The sequence below is a fragment of the Bactrocera oleae genome, chromosome 3, assembly GCF_042242935.1.
Source record: "Bactrocera oleae isolate idBacOlea1 chromosome 3, idBacOlea1, whole genome shotgun sequence".
Lineage (NCBI taxonomy): Eukaryota > Metazoa > Arthropoda > Insecta > Diptera > Tephritidae > Bactrocera > Bactrocera oleae.
The window spans coordinates 23318430-23335534 of NC_091537.1; the positions used below are offsets into that span (position 1 = coordinate 23318430).

A 17105-nucleotide genomic window follows, 5' to 3' on the forward strand; every position below is an offset into this window, starting at 1 on the left:
GTCGAGTTGTAATATTCGTTTACAATTATTTCTCCATTAGTAAAAGCTTTGAAATATCAAAGACAAATATTAAATGAAATTAAAGGAAATTTTTAAGTAGTAGCTAATTGAATCATTGCTTATATATGTAAGTAGTATGTATGTATGCATGTGAATATTAACCTGAACTTACTGATACCTGACGAATAAATAGTTTAGATTCAAAATTCCTGACTGCTTTTTTGTTTACTTTCGTGTTTTATGTATGTTTTTTGTTGTTTTTTTTTTTTTGTGCAACCTGACATGTAAATGAGCTCTTAATTTGCGCTTCACTTGCTGACATAATTTGCGCACTCTCACGGCTCGTAAAATAAGCGTTTAGTCGAGTATGCAATAATATTTAGTGTCCGTGGTCGGGGCGCCTCACCAGGCATACATACGTACATATTTTGTATACTAAGGGCTTTGAGGAATTGCCGCTAAACTGCTGCGGCCGCTGCCTGCGGTAGCTACTCCACTGTAAGCATTTTCTAAAGTGTGATACAAATAATAATTACGCCTGACAGACGTTCGACTATAAAATGTAATTAAAACGTTAATTATTTCTCTTGACATTGCCGCGCACTCCACATGCTTGCCACACACTCACATGCACATAAACACACGCTGATAACTTCTTCTGATGTAGCTTCGGGTTTCTGCCTCACGACCGCTCACCGCCACTTAATTACATACCAACTAAGATTGACTTGCATGTGAGCGTGAGTGTATGTAGCGACATATTAAATGCATAATGTATATTTATGCGTATGCGTATGCTTATGCTCGTACAATCTCCGTACGTATACTTAGCGAAAACACTTTAAGTAAAACGCTGTACCCACGTAAATACCAGTCACTTAAATGAACTACAAGCACCACATAGCCGCAAGCGTGCAAACACACACTCTGCAAATCAACGTGTTGTACCCCAAACAATTTTCTTCGCACCTGGTTACCCTTTTTTGCCGTACGCTCTGCTCGGAGTGTAATGTGTAGTTCTGTTTATGTGTCCGCTCTACGATCACCTGGAGCCGAGAACAGGCATTAACTACACATTACTCACACGTAAGAATGCCGAAATGCTATGGCCGGTAAAAGCATGTGTCGTTCGTCGCCGCCTTCGGCTTGGAGTGCCTCATCTTACATTTAAGTTCCCCTCCCCGCTGCAGCACTAAATATGACCCGAATAGTACCGACCACCCTGTCTCCGCTTGCACTGGGACTGCCATTCTTGTGATTGTCTTCTTAAAGGGTCCACCATTCGTTGGAGGAGTGTCTGTGTGTGGACAGCGTGCAATCGCAAATGCAGAAAGTTGCACGAGCTGGCTGCTTGGCGGTGATGGTAGTATGGTGGCTTCAGCAAAACTCAGGCCGAAAAAATATCTTGTTTCATATGTATGTTGGACGTTAATAGCCCCGTCAATCGAGTTTACTTGCTGCTGCGACCGGCTGATCTGATCAGCGATTGCTTAGAGTAGTAGTAGAGAGTTTTGAGCATTTTGGCTTCGGCTTTGGCTTTGGCTTTGGCTGGCACCACAACCACATATGTGCACTTACTTTGAGCGCGATTCCCAACGGAGCAGTGTGGAACTCACTAGCTTGCTGGTGAATAGCCGGACCAGATCGCTACAAGTAGGTGACTTGTTGGTCTTATATGCACACACACACGACTATCTCATATTTATGTTGCTTCTTTTCTTTCTGATTGCTCTGGCCAGTTAACTTTCCTGTTGTTGGCTCTTGACTTTCTTATTACCTTTCGGAATGTATGGTATGTTTTTATTTTCGTTGTTTCTACTTCATCGTCTCTTAATCGGGTATCGAATCATACTCGTTGTTGTGTCGTATCATCAGCCGCAAGTTGGATGTTTCTTAATCTTTTCTTGCTTATACAGTTGCGGTCATAATAATAGAAGAAAAAATGGAATTTTCGAAATATTTCACACAAAACGTTTTATTCATTTCAAAAATATTAAGAATTTATTTATTCTTCCAAATTCATTTCATCCCCTTTTTCTAGTCCTCGAAACAGTCGTAATAGCCTTCAAGTCCCTCTTCTATTCTTTTTTTATCTCCTCAATCGTGTCGACGCCCCGCCTTTTGAGTGCATTATCGTGATAAATGAACCATAATTCTGGGCGTTTCAGACAAATTGCTTTACGCAAACGCCGCATAACGGTCAAATAATTTTCTCAAATATGGTTCTTGGTAAGGAATTCATAGTGCACCAAATGACAATATTCACATCACCTTGGTGCTCTCATGTTTGGCGCAACCTTTCCTACCCTATTACCCTTTTATTCTCCTCCATATACGCCATTATTCACTAAGTGCATTAAATTACTTGCGGTCCGTAGTATTAAGACCACAACTGTAAGTATTATATTAGTATGTAGACATACCTATGGTTATGTGTAGCTGTTACTATTGCTGCGTGCTTTCATTTGCCGCTCGGCTCTCAAAATGTTTGCGGTTAGTCATTTAGTTTTAAACGTATCCTCTTCTTTTATTTTTCTTGCGGTGACTTTATTTCGTTGACCAATTCGGTTCACTTTATCGTTTTCATTTGCACTATAATGTTGCTGTAGTTAAAGCCTTAGACTTAGCGAACGAAAAGCTTTCACATCGAAATTGTTTAGCGATTTTAGCTATATAAATGTTGTATATACTCGAGCATTCATCGAAATGTTATTCCCAATAAAACTGAAATTACCAATATAGTATGTTTAGCTATGCATGAAAGCCAGGAAATGTTGTCGCGTTCCCTCTACAAGGCTGTTTTCTACGAAAAAATTAAAGCAGAGGCTGCTTGAAGATGAGTTCGCTATGTTTATATACAAGTCCTATGTGGACGCTCTTTAGAGTAATTTTGTTCTAGTCCGGAACCCGATGTTTTGGAATATTTCATACCTCTTCATTTGCGGCATACAAGAGCCACGCGACTAGATTGGTTTTGCGTAATTCAAGGTCGTCATCTGATTGTCTTGTATGTATCCCTTCTTTGCCTTTTTCTGAAGTATTGATATCTAGCCATTCGAGGAACTTGTTAAGGCGTTGCACCTATTGGCGATTAAAACCGAAGTGAAGAAGTATACACTGTCAAATGTAATACCCAATATATTTTATTTATTTATTTATTAGCATCGGCAAAGATATTATCCGTTTGGTGAACAGGGCTTTATCTTCTTAATTATAGGAATGACGTTTTACAAGTAAGGAGTATCTGCTGCATTAGCCCACCGCTGGAGATAGCGGGCCATTCGATGTGGTTTCCGTCGGAAGTGTCCTGAGGACCAACCTCTCAAAGTTATAGCTTATGTCCTATTTTCGTCACTAAAAGGAAGAGAGGAGTGAGGAACTCCTCGTATAGGAGTATCAGCGCTTGCCGATATGGCTCCTTGGTTCTCTCCTGCCTAATCGACCTACATTCGTGAGTGGCTAGGAAAGGTTTCCAATAACTAAAAATCTCGTTTTCATCTCGGGTGGTGGGTTCAGCTGGAAGCCAGTAGAAGATCGGCTTAGTCAGTCAATCCATCTAATAGTCCTAACCAAAGCCCGTGTAGAGTCAAAAGTCAATAGGATACAGATTTTATATTCTGTTTCGTTGCAATTCTTCCACTATTTCCATTGCATTAACTGCTCTTTCAACATTGCCACGCTTTATACGCGTTAATGAAAATTCTTTTATTCAAGTTGTCATTGACTTTTTTGGCACAGTTTTTTCTCAAAATTAATAATTCGCATTTTAACTGTAGTTATTGTTAACAGTCTGTTTAAACCGCGAAATATTTGCACTGCGTGAGGTCCTTTTCACACACCAACACACATGCACTTAGGTGGCTACCTCTTATCTCGACGCTTACAGACTTCATTTTCAGGTTTCACTCGCTTTGGTAAGTCCAGACAGACATACCATACATACCAAAATGCTAAGTAGGTATTAATATACCCTGAACAGTGTATATTTAGATTGCTTCGATGTTTGTGACACCCAAAAAGAAAAGTTCGGAGACCCTATAAAATATGTATTATATGTATGTAAATGATCAGCATGACGAGCTAAGCCGATCTAGAAATGTCCGACCGTCCGTCTCTCTATATATACACGAACTAATCCCTCAGTTTTTGAGTTATCTATCTGCAATTTTGTGCATGTCTTTTTCTCACTAAAGAGTTGCTCATTTTTCGGAACCGCCGGTGTCGGACAACTATTGCATATAGCTGTCATACAAACTGAACGATCAAATAGATGTCCTTGTATGGAAAACTGTTTTATTTATTGAGATATTGTCACGAAATTCGGCATCGATTATTGCCCAAGGCAACGGTACAATATCCGAATAAATTGTTGAGATCGGATCACTATAGCATATAGCTGCCATACAAAATGTCCGATCAAAATCAAGTTCTTATAAGACAACTTAAACCTGTCAAGGGTATTATAGTTTCAGTGTAGCCGAAGTTAAGGTTTAACTGATTTTTTATTTATTTTGCTTTCACAAATTTCTGTTGAATGTTATTTAAGCAGAAGTGCGCCGACATTAACGGACAACAAAAAATATTATAGGTATTTTAATGTTGCAATGTTCGTTTAATTTTCGGTAGTGTTTTGCGGTAGCTTTAAACTGCAGAGCTCTTCACATTTTTCTACTAAAAAATTTTAATGTACCCTCATCTTTTCTTCTATCTTTGCAGGCAATTTCTCGGCATCACTTTTTAACGGTACGTAGCTGAAATTTATTTATGTTTTATATCCTGAAAAAGTAAGTGAGTGTAGCGCTATGAGCAAATATTTGCGGGTTTCGGGAAGTAGCAACAGCGAAAAGTGGTCTTAAAGTGGAGCAGCTAACTAAGGCTGAGAAAGACCGGCTGTGGGAATGTGAATTTATATATATATATATATGTGTGTGTGTGTGTGTTAGTGGGTTTTCTGCAGAAACTCAAGAAAAGAAGAGCGAAAGAAAGCGAGCGTAGGAGACAGAGAGCGCTGCAGCAATGAATATGTGTGAAATGTGTGAAAACTAGTTTATGAAAACATTACGGCTCAACGCTGGCGAATAAATGCGCTATTTATGCGAACAGCTAAAGTGCCAGTAGTAGCAAAACAGCAACAAATCAGCGAAGAAGACACACACGCCTCGAACACAAGAGCATATGTACATAGATACTTATGTATGTGCGTTTAGCAGCAAACAATAATAACAACAATATACGCACAAGTAGAAGCAACTCAGAATCCCATGAAAACCACTTGAAGAACCGCTTGCAACACACCTCAGCGCCACGATCGAGGCAGCTCCAGCAAGGCAACTGCAGAGGTGTGGATAAGGACGTTTCTTTGTGCCGCACAGAGTTGCATAGCAAGTTTTATTTTTTTTCTTTTCGGGCATTGCAGTTGCTGCTGCAGTTTACTTACTCGCCAAGTGGTAGCAGCGGTGTTGTGGTGTTTCCTCCATTGACTTGCACTCACCTCGACTATTGCATATACATAGATATTTTTAAATCCACTTAGATACACGCGTGCTTCGCGACGCATGCAGTCCACTTGGAGTCGCCACGGCCTGACTTACTGCTCGCTCATATTCTCAACTATGCAAACAATACGTGGCTTCACTAGATGCACCTTGGTTGCGCTAAGCTCACCACCGTCGCTTCTGAGGTGTGTAATTCCCATTGCATGGCTGGTGTCGTTTACTTACCGGCATTTGTTATTTCTTGCTTGCTGTTCTTGCTATTGCTATGCCTTTGCATTGTTGTTATTATTGCTTTTATTTATGTTTTGTTGATGAAGCTGACAAAATACGTACTTATTCTGCATGCCTCGGCGTTATTACAGAAAGTATTTACCATAAGATTTGCCGGTCTAGCTGGTGATTAAAAAAAGTTCTACGTACACGAGCGATAAAGTTGAAGAAACCAATTTGTTTCGCAATAAGCTCAGCGAGGTCTTGCAAATCACTATGCGTTGCACTTCATTAAACCTTAATAATTTATATAATAACTAGGGGATCCGACATTTACGGAGTTTACGCAAAAACAACTTTGATTGATATGTGTTTCCAGCTTATAGCGTTTTCAAAGGTTCTGGTGGCGCAATTAGTGATGGCAGTAACATTTTTTCAGATGCGCAACATAAACCGACCGATTCACTATTATATTCGACAGCATGACAATATTTATATTCTTTGTCCATACTACCAATCATGATTGCCGAATGCGATGAATAGTCTATTTCAGTGCTCGACGATTTTGCACCCGCTGTCATTCATTTACTCTGTGAGCGTCGGTTACTCGTTGAAGTGCCTCTCGTTGTCTTAACACGAAGACGTTGATTGCATTGGTCTGAATTCTCATTTACAAAAAATTCATTAATAAACCATTATCTAGTTGATCGAATTGTGAATCTAAACCATTCTCAAACCCCATTGAATACACACAAAAAATTGCATCAGAATCGGTCCAGCCGTTTAGAAGGAGTTCAATTACAAACACACGTACAGAAGATTTATATATATAAAGATATTATAGGAAAAACGATAGATATAACAATCCCCATATTTTTGTCAATTTGTGGCTTCCATCCCAAACGAGCTGTACCGGCTTGGCGGCTAAGAATAAATCAAACCAAACCAAACTTTTAATACCCTGTTTTCATATGAACCGTATTTCAATGTGGGCGTTTTGCATCGACCGGAACAAACAGTTGATTGAAGAGGCAAGATCTTTGCTATAAGGCGGGTGAGAAAAACTTCGCAGCCACTCATGATGGAAAATTATTGCCTCGTCTCTCACCATCAATTCCGGGTGTTTTTCGACAATCGCTCACTTCAATTTGATAAGTTGTTGTCGTTAGCGTTCCCCATTAATGGTTTCACAGTACAGGGGACTACCTTGGCGCCATGGATGTTGTTGGTGTTTTTGTAGCTGTAGAATAATACCCTGAAATAATTTAGAAGAATGCTGCCCAGTTGACAATTCCTGGCGAGATAAAAATCCGTGTTAGTTCAGGTTAAGTATATCCGAATGTCGTGGAAACGGCATGGATATTATTCTTTGCCTTTGACTTGGCAAGTTGGGCAGATTTCACAATTGTTTTTATGTGTCTTAAGGGTTCTCGTATTGGATCCATTCACATTGGATCAGGTCACAATCCAAAAAGTTTGTCTGGCGGTGAGAAAATTTTTTGCGTAAAATCATCTGAAATTCAAACGCCGAAAATATATTATTACCATATATGAATACCAGTAATTATTGAAGGACTAATGAAAATTTTTATACTTGACAAAATGGCGAATTTTGCAAAAAAAAGTCGTTTTAATGAAAAACTTTACATTTCAGCGTGAAAATTTTGTGTCGATGCGATCGGTCCTGCTGTTTTAGAAAAATATTCCTCACCGGCTCTAAAACATCGTTTCGAGAATAACAAGTTTTAAGTTTTAGAAGCCGATTACACTTACTTAAAAAATCTATCTATCTCCGAAACGATTTGCCGAGTCATCTTATATATCATATAGTATAGCAAAAAAAATATTTTTTGAAATACGCAAGTGTATATAACCCCTTAAGATCCAAATCTAACATTTAACGTTCCAGAACCGTCAAAGTACCATCCTTTCTTTCAAGCTTATGAATATTTTATTGCTCAACTGGTCAAATATGACAAATTGAAGAACTTTTTGAACCACTTTTGTGAATTTACATTTTTCTTCTTCTTTGTTTTGTTTGGGGTTGTGTCATTCAGCATATTTGCTATCGCTTTTCTTGTCATCTTTTATTCACACGCACATTCTCGAATGAGCAATTTGTAAATAAAATTTGTTTCACACTGTAATTGTTTTATTGTTGTTCATGCTTTTCGTTCATTTTTGGCTTTACTAGAATATATAGCGTTATAAGGAATGCACAAATAATTATTGTAGAATCGAATGTCCCACTGGAAGAGAAACCAAAAACGAGGCAAATAATTATAATTATAAGCAAACAATAAAATAATAACAGCTCAACTAAAATGAAATATGTCCGCATATAATTTCGGAAATTCACCAGCGCTGGGCATGAATACTCACCAAACATTCGAAGGAGAAGCGTCAAGGAATCGCACATACAAACATACATACTACGTATATTTATTTATCACATAATATTTTCCTCGCGCTATTTCAGCCTCGCACTTCCACCATTTTGCACTTTGCTTCCGTGAGTTGTGCAAATAACTGTATACAAAGTGTGCATAGGACTACAAGCAATAACATCGACTGTCTAACAGTACTAATGCCATGAAATGTGACGAAATTAATAACTTCCTTAATTGCCGTCGACAACGCCAATACTTCTTAACTCACCTCAGGGTCGTCATTTTACAAGCCACAGAATGATTGAGTTGAGCATTTACAAAACATAGTTCGTTGCGGTTCCCTCACAACTTGCAAACTCTCACATCCAGTTATACTGCATACACACGAATAATTTTGCTGCACAAAAGTACCGCTTCGGGTCTTCGCCATCGTAAATAAATGGAAAAAATCATGTACATACTACTTGCATAGTTGTTCATATGTACAGGTTGGTTGTAAAGTTGGTTGGTCTTACCAAGAAATGGCACTATTAGCTCTAAAGTTTTTTGTTTTCTTAAGTTGGTACATCTGTCGTGAGAACACATGCAAAGTTACAAGTCATTCTGTTAATTAATTCTTCGTTTACAAGCCATTTAAAGTTGACATGTCAGAGAATTTTTTTAATATGGAAAAAATTGAATATCGCGCAATGATTAGATTCTTAGATTAGGTTTCGAAAGTTTTAAAAGCAAAGGAAATTTATGAACAATTGTTAGAAGTGTATAAGGAGTCCTCACCTCCAAAACGCACTGTTGAATTTTGGGCGGTGGACGACCCAAAACCGCAACCAGAAATCATTGAGCAAGTTCATAATACTGTTAGTGAACAAAAAACTCATTTTTCATCAAGGCAATGCACCAACTCACAAAGGTGTTTTAACAAAATTCAACGAATTAAAGTACGAATTGCTTGAGCATCCCCCGTATTCACCAGATTTGGCTCCCAGCGACTACTACCTCTTCAGAAACCTGAAACAATTAATACGTGGAAAGCGTTTTTCGTCGAACGAAGAAGCTATTTCAGCCGTAGCCGGGTATTTTGCAGAGCTTTCGGAAAGCCATTATAGGGATAGCATATTATTGGAGGATCCTTATAATAAGTATATTGAAGTTAAGGGAAATTATATTGAATAAAAATATATATTTCGTACCAAAAACAGAATTTTTTTCATTTCGAGCGCAGAAACTTTTCAACCAGCCAGTGTATGTACTTAAGCAGTGAATTGAACTCACCGCCAATGTTCTTCTATAAGCTCTGTACAAATGTTTCGTACAAAACGCGCATGATCCTCTAATGCTCATTTAAGATAATTTGCCCTAAAAATGCCAACATTTTCCTGCTTAATTTTGCTACCAATTTAATGCTTTATATTATATAACTGACAGTGGTACCGAAAATTTTAAATTGATACGCCACATCAATCGGAGATATGAGTTTCCCAAAACTTTAGGTAAGCGCGTTTTTCTCGAAACGCGGTTTTCAAAGTCGGTGGTTTCTCCCAAACGACTGAACCGATAGATTTGTCAGGCAATGATAGAAGGAAATAGATGTTTACCTAATAACAAGTTCGATTTCTTAAGCCACGCTGAAATGTACATTTTTTCACAAAAAACGACTTATTTGTTTCGGAAGCCGTCATTTTGTCCATAATTTTAAATAGATTTATGATTTATTACTTACTGTTAGGCTTTAACTATATTATATTTAAACGTGTGAGTAGTTCAGAGATTGTTTTCCAGAGTGCCAACTTATTTCTTATATTTTGCGAAAGATTTTGCAGCTTAGTTTACTAGTAGCCATATATTTCTGTAAGCGAGTGCAAAAAGAACGCTGAATCAAATAACCCTGTACTTAATAGCCCTGGTGCGAACGCAAAGACAAAAAGCATTGCGTTGAGTTTCTTTTTACGTTTATCCACCCCCGATCGCTCTAAACTACATTAACAGATCTTTAAATAAAGAAAAATGTATGAATAATTTCATTCTTAAGACTAACTGCTTTGCTAATAATGAAATTTTAGGGGTTTGAAATGTCCCTATAACAAAGTTCACCGATCAAACTCAAGTACTTCTATGGAAAACTATTTTATATGTCAAGTTATATTCATAAAATTTGGTTTAGCTTATTATCTAGAGCATCGCTACAATCTCCGAAGAAATAGTTTAGGTCGGACTACTATAGCATATAGCTGTCGTACAACTGACCGATCAACATCAGCATAAAGATATTTTTATACACTTTTATGCTATACAAAATGCACCTGTGGGTATTATAGCTTTGGTGCAGCCGTAGTTTTGGTTTTTCTTGTTATAGCTTTCAAAAGTATAAAAGGTGCTGTTTAAATTAATCTCATTTACACCGGGAAAAACATGTTTACAAATTCCAATGAAAAATAAATCCATATTAAAAATAGAAATTGTGTTAAGTTTTCGAAGAATTTGCATTCTACAGAAAAAATTCCTTTTAATTTGTTTTTCCATAGTCAAAAAAACTCACTTCAAATTGAGATCTCTGCAATTCCCGTGCATTTTTTGCTTGATTTTGAATTTAAATCACCCATTCTGAATTTGACATGAGCTGTGCTGTGCCGCCACGAGCTGGGGTGTCGATTTTGGTAGCCTCTGTCGCCGCCTTTGCCGCTGCTGTTGCACTTGCAACGCCTCATTTACATTTTGTCACACATTTTGTTGCATCTGTTGCAAGTTACAATGCTTTAATACATTCCAACGCACACACACACACACGCGCCAAATAAACACGTGCAACACACACGGGAAGAAATTGTTAAGACTTAAAAAAGAATTAATAACATTCACACTTGGCACGCACAAGTCGGCACGCAACAACAACACAAACTCACGTAAAATGAATTCATGAAAGGCGGGAGAGGAAACGTTGCCGCATGAGTTACAACAATGAAACAGTTAAAAGCCCACAAAAGGTGGACTGAGAAGCAGAAAAAAGTCCAACAATCTGCTCGCTGTGCGTGCATGTTCATGTGCTCATTCATACGCATACATACATATATATATATATATATATATATATATATATACAAATATATGTAAATGTATATACACATATATGTAGAGATATGTTTGCCTTTCTAACGGCTTTGCATTCAAACGACCGTAGCAGGCTACGACCTTCTTCAGCACCCTTCATCAACAAGCGTCTCTCCCATCAACTCGTTGCTGGAGGGTCGTTCCTCTTTCTGCTTGATGTTCGTGTTTTTCTAACATAGGTCTATATTAGTTGTTGCTGTTGCTGTTGTTTCATGTGTTTATGTTTTTGTTGCTCTTATTGTCGTCTCATTTATTGCTAGCATTTGTGTTGTTGCAAGGTATCTTCGAGCTGATCCCTGATGGGCTGTGGTATCATTAGTGCAGGCGCTGATGATGATGATGATGATGGCATTCGGTGTTTGCTGTTGTAGTTTTTGTTGGATAACTTATTTCCCCTCCTTATTTCATATACACCTTTCCTTTCTATTTGTTGTTATTTACCTTGCGTGTTCGGTGTAGATATGTATGTACGTGTCGTTCCAATTTGCACCACTTTGTGATTTTCAAAATTGTAAGAAATCTGAGGAATGAGACAACCTAACAATGAGGTGGGGGGGCAGTGAAATTTTAAGAATCTCGCTTTTATCTTTTTTTATATTATATTATTAACAAAATCTAAATTATAGAAAAAACTGGATCTAGTGGAACACCAGCCCTCGTAAACCAATGTCAAGCCTCCAAATGCATTCGTGACCTGAAGAGTTTTCTCATAAAATTCAAAATCCATTAATAAACTACTAAAAAGTATTGAAGCACTCCTTTTGTCGAATGACATTAAGATGAATACCAACAAGTATGAGGACCCCATAACTTTGGGAATCAGATCTCCTGAATTCTTCTCTAGGCCAAAAGAGGGTCGACGACAGGCACTTGCTAAGCGTACACGAGGTCCATTGGTTCAGTGTTCGAACGCAACATGCTAATGGAGATTCAACTCGTTCCCATATTGATGTCAGCGGGGCAAGGGTGCCCCCTCAGGCTAACTCATCGGTTTTGCCTTTACCAGCTATTCCGCTATGACCGAATACACAAACGTGTCCGACGGTGAAGTAGCTTGATGCTATTTTCAGTGAGGACAGACACTCCTTGAATAGCTTTGAGCGCACAATTAGAGAACTCAGCGTTAGTATTTCGTCTGCTGTCAGAGTAAATGCTCACCTCCCTGAATGAGGGAGGACTTCGTAGCAGTACGTCAACTGCTACCTTAACAGTATCTACTTCTGACGAAGAGCTACAGAAAAGAAAACGCTATAAGTAATTCCAGCCCCGGCACCGAGAGGAAGCATCTTATATAGCAGGTTTTATCTCAAAACTTAACTTACTTGTTCCAACCACTTTTCTTTTTATATATGCCACGCAGTTCTTATTTTATAGGTTATGTCGAGTAATGTATGGATCAAAAGTCATAAAATAACTGCTACTGGACAGGAGCCTACTTTTACAATCTACTCTCAAACGTCTCTTTAGTGGATTCATGCTATGCCTTTTTCTGGCACATCATCATATACATTGCACAAAATTAGGAAGAATAATTGGGTTCTATCAGATTGACATTCTTATGAACGCCATTAACTACCTGACACTGTGCCGGATCACTTGCTATAGGAATTACCAAATGTTTTCAACACCAACAGCCACAACATGAACAAGTGCAAACGTCGAAGAAAAACGCAATGCCGTCACATTTTCCGTAAATCAACAAAGCTCTTGGTGTTGCCATTGCAATGTGCTCGGTCGCTTCGCGTACTCGTCTTATTCAACTGACTGCTGGTCTGGTTGTCTGTCTGTTATGGAATTGTGTTTTGTTTTGTTTCTCTGCTTTACTCAGCCTTGTTTTTTCTTCGTTTCATTGCGCTGTCATTTAGCCGATAGCGCTTGTTGTTGCTTTGCCCTTCGCGTTAGCCCAGCACCTTGTCGTGTACCTTTAATAGTTGCATTTGTTTGGTCGAGTCTCTTTAGTGTTGCTTTTGTTGTTTGCAGCCAAAAGTATCTTTTAGCACGCACACATAATTTAGGCGGCACCACTGACAATGACAACAACAACAACAAAATGATGATAGTGGTCATCACATCCACACACACAAAACATCGGTAATAATAATAGCAACAATTTTGTAGTTTAGCGCCTGAAACATGTTCATTTCATTAAGTTCATGTATTTTACTTTGCACTTTTATACCCAGAACAAGGTATATTATGTTTGCCACGAAGTTTGTAACACTCAGAAGGAAACGTTGGAGAACCTACAAAATATACATATATAAATGATCCGCGTGATGGCCTGAATCGATTTAGCCATGTCTGTCTGTGTTTATGCGAACTAGTTTTTGAGATATCGCTCTGAAATTTTGCGCACGTTCTTTTTTCTTAAAAAAGCTGCTAATTTGTCGGAACCGTCGATCTCGGACCACTACAACATATAAATATATGCCGTACAAACTCAACGATCAAAATCAAATTCTTGTATGTAAATTTTTTTATTTGACCAGGTATCTCCAGGAAATTTGGCATGAATTATTGTCGAAGGCAGCATTACTATATCTAAAGAAATTTTCCAGATCGAACTACTATAACATATAGCTGCCATACAGACTGACCAAACAAAATCCAGATCAAGTTCTTATATACCCTTTTAAGCCATAAGAAATACACTTGTGAAGGGTATTATAACTGTGGTGTTAATGTTTTTTCTTGTTTTCTATGCAGTTGCTCTGTCATGTTTGTTTCTTCCTCTGATTTTCAGTATGCGGTTTTTTCTATTCTCCGTGCATTTGCTTAGCTCCAAGCGTTTTGGTTGCTTAAATTTTTTAAACATTTTTCTATCGATATTGTTTTTGTTTGCTTGTGTAGTTGTTGCACGCACGTTCTTCTTTTGACCCTCATAAAGTTGATTGTATTCGAGTTGCATTAAAAATAAATAAGAAAAGGGAAAGGCATGTAGTTTCATTGTTATAATCTTTTAATTTTCACACTTGTAATTTGTGACCGAGAGGACCGGCTGCTGCCTTTGGCAACACTGTTTTGGGCGAGCAATATGTAATATATTTTATCTATAATATTATTTTCCTTGTACGAATATTAGTCTTTCTACTTTTCTCATTGTCAAAAATTACTAAGCTAAGCTCATATTAAACCCTTATGCTCCTTATGATATATAATTATTATTCGGTACCGAATCACACTGCTAGACGAAATACAATATTTTTGCACTATTTGACTTTTACATATGTACGGTCCTTCAATATGTACGGTAAAAAGCCAGTCGGGTTAGGGAAACTTCCAAACCAAATAGTAATATTATGTTCAGTAAGATATGTTCTCGGCATTTCAAAAACTTACCGACATACATGAATAATATTTTCAAAATTTGTGATAATAACTTACACTTTTATATACAATATATTTGAGAGTGTTAATTATTTTCGGTGAAATATTTATCCAAGAAATCGAAGAATATTTTGATCAAATGATAGTAAATGCACAAATTATAGGAATAAAACTGAAACATCCGAACAAAAGCGCCACACCCACCGACGATCCCAATATAGGACACTACTGCGATGAACCAAATTTGTCAGTTAAGACTGAAACTCTTCCCAGGCGTTTAAGGGTTGCGCACGATGAAATTGGTGCATGTTGTCAAATTTTTCAAATTTCAAATTAATTTTTTTTTCACATGAATATGACTTTGCATAATACCTATAAGTCATTGCTCCTGTCAAGTTTCAATGGAATTCGATACATGTTGCTATCAAAGTGAGTAGTCAACTAGAAGTGCGCGAAAAGATTATTCGATTTTATAACGAAAATCCAAATTGGACAATGAAAACAATTAGTAGAAAAGCAAATATTTCCAGGAATACCATGTTGAGTGTTGTTGATACGTTTAGCAAAGACATAACTTCCAATAGGAAGCAAGGAAATGGTAAATGAAGGTGTTTTAAGAACCCTGACGTAGCTAAGAAGGTAAGAGCGCTTTATGGGTTTTCAGCAAGCAAACAAACTACGGAAGATTCTATTAGGAGGCTAATATTGGTATATTGGTAAAAATTTAGTAATTTTAAAAAATAATTAATCTGCAAAATGTGTTTAATAAATAAACATGAAATTAATTTCTGTTAAAAACTATTTATTTTTATTTTTAATACATGAAAGCAACCCTTTTTACAGAACACAAAAAGACCACAAAACGGTACTTTACTAAAATAAAAATAAGACACATAGAAGCACATGTGCAATTTGCACAAATGCATGTCAAATTAATGCAAAATTTAATTATTTTGTAGTAAAAGCTGTACAAACTTTGTCCAGGGCCCCCTAACATGGATTATAATAACTGATTTAAAACAAAACCAGTCAAACATGGCGGCGCTAAAATCATGGTAGGGGATAACTTTTCAGATAGGGGAGTTTAACTCTCGAAATTGAAAACGTCATGATTTTAGTGGCATATGTCAAAATATTAGATGTGGTAATGTTACCATATGCCTGTTGGAATATAAGATTTATATAAGTATACCATCAAGATAATGAATCTAAACATATCAGCAAGCGCGCAAAGAAGTGATGCAGAGTCAGAGTCAATAGAGTTAAGGTTATGCCGCAGACTGTTTAATCTCCTGACCTCCGAATTTACGCATGCGTCAGAGAACATGCTGGCGCAGGGTTGCACCACAAGTGTTGCCTGTTTGCTTGAACATCTCGTTTAGGTTGTTCGATTGATTACTCTTCAACGCTTGGCGAATCGAAGACAGCTATTAAATACTTGTAATGCTACGACCTGCCTAAGATATCTTACTGATATGTAAACTACTTAATTTATGAAAAATATGTTGTCTTCACATTAGCATTTCTTAATTCACCAAAGGAAAATTGCCAATAACCATACCATATTAGGAATTTTGTTTATTTTTGATTGTATTATGGACAGAATTTACATACATTATCAATGAGGTTTCTAAAACCAAATTATGAACAAACAGTTTCTAACAAAGAATTTAAAGAACAAATTTTATTCATTCACTTTGTTGTTTGTGCATCAATTAATAATAAGATACGGCGAACACGGTATAATTCTCTTTAGAAAATTGATATAATTTGTAATTGATATAATTAGTAATTCTATGAAGGTAATTGTAGGAGGTGATATGAACACCTTAAAGTATTAGGTTCATATGTATTAGGGTGGGTAAAAAAAAACGAATTTTTTTTCGTTCGGTACTCTGAAAAATAGGCCCTTAGGCACCTCTAAGAAAATCTCTGCACGTATGAGCTCTTAATTGTAACTGGAAGGTCCACAGTGATATTTTTTTGTTTGCTTATTATCAGTTAGAAAAATTCAAATCTCGCTTCCAGCTGCTTGAGAAATATTCTGTTTTATAGATTTTGTAGGAAATCAAGTGCTCTACAAAATGGTCGCTTACGATTTTTTCGTAAAACTAACTGATTATTTAAGGGCAAATTTTTTTCTTATAACTCGATGAAAAAAATAACATTTTAAACTGCAAAACTCACAGTTTTGCCAAAAATATACTGTTCTACAAAAATAATTTTATTTATAATTTTTCGATTAAGTTAATTGCCAAACACTAATGAAAAATATAATAACAAAAAAACTTAGAAACCATTTTTGTAGAGCAGTAAATTTCCAACAAAATATGAGTTTTGCAATTTTAAAAGATTTTTTTTTATTGAGAATTTTATGCATAAGAAAAAATATTCGATTTTTGACCCAACCTAATATGTATGTATATATGCCATTATTTTTAAAACCTTTTAAAGCCACCCATAGATATACACATACTCGTACAAATTCTCCATGTGCGGCTAATTTCCCTTACAAAACAAAGAAGTTAGGAAGAAGTCGAAATAAAATTTATATTTGTATTGTATGAGAAAATTCTTG

The 17105-nt window shown here is 36.9% G+C and overlaps 1 protein-coding gene across 5 annotated transcripts in view; it reads left to right on the forward strand.

Moving 5' to 3' along the window:
• The window catches only part of LOC106623489 (uncharacterized), a 78823-nt gene that overhangs the window by 29673 nt on the left and 32045 nt on the right, over positions 1-17105 (forward strand). For 2 of the 5 annotated variants that reach the window (XM_070106249.1, XM_070106250.1), the window contains exon 3: positions 4717-4743. The exons of the other annotated variants lie outside the window; for them this stretch is intronic. The gene's annotated coding sequence lies outside the window, so the exon portion shown is untranslated. The remainder of the gene's footprint in view (positions 1-4716; positions 4744-17105) is intronic. 5 annotated transcript variants of the gene reach the window in all.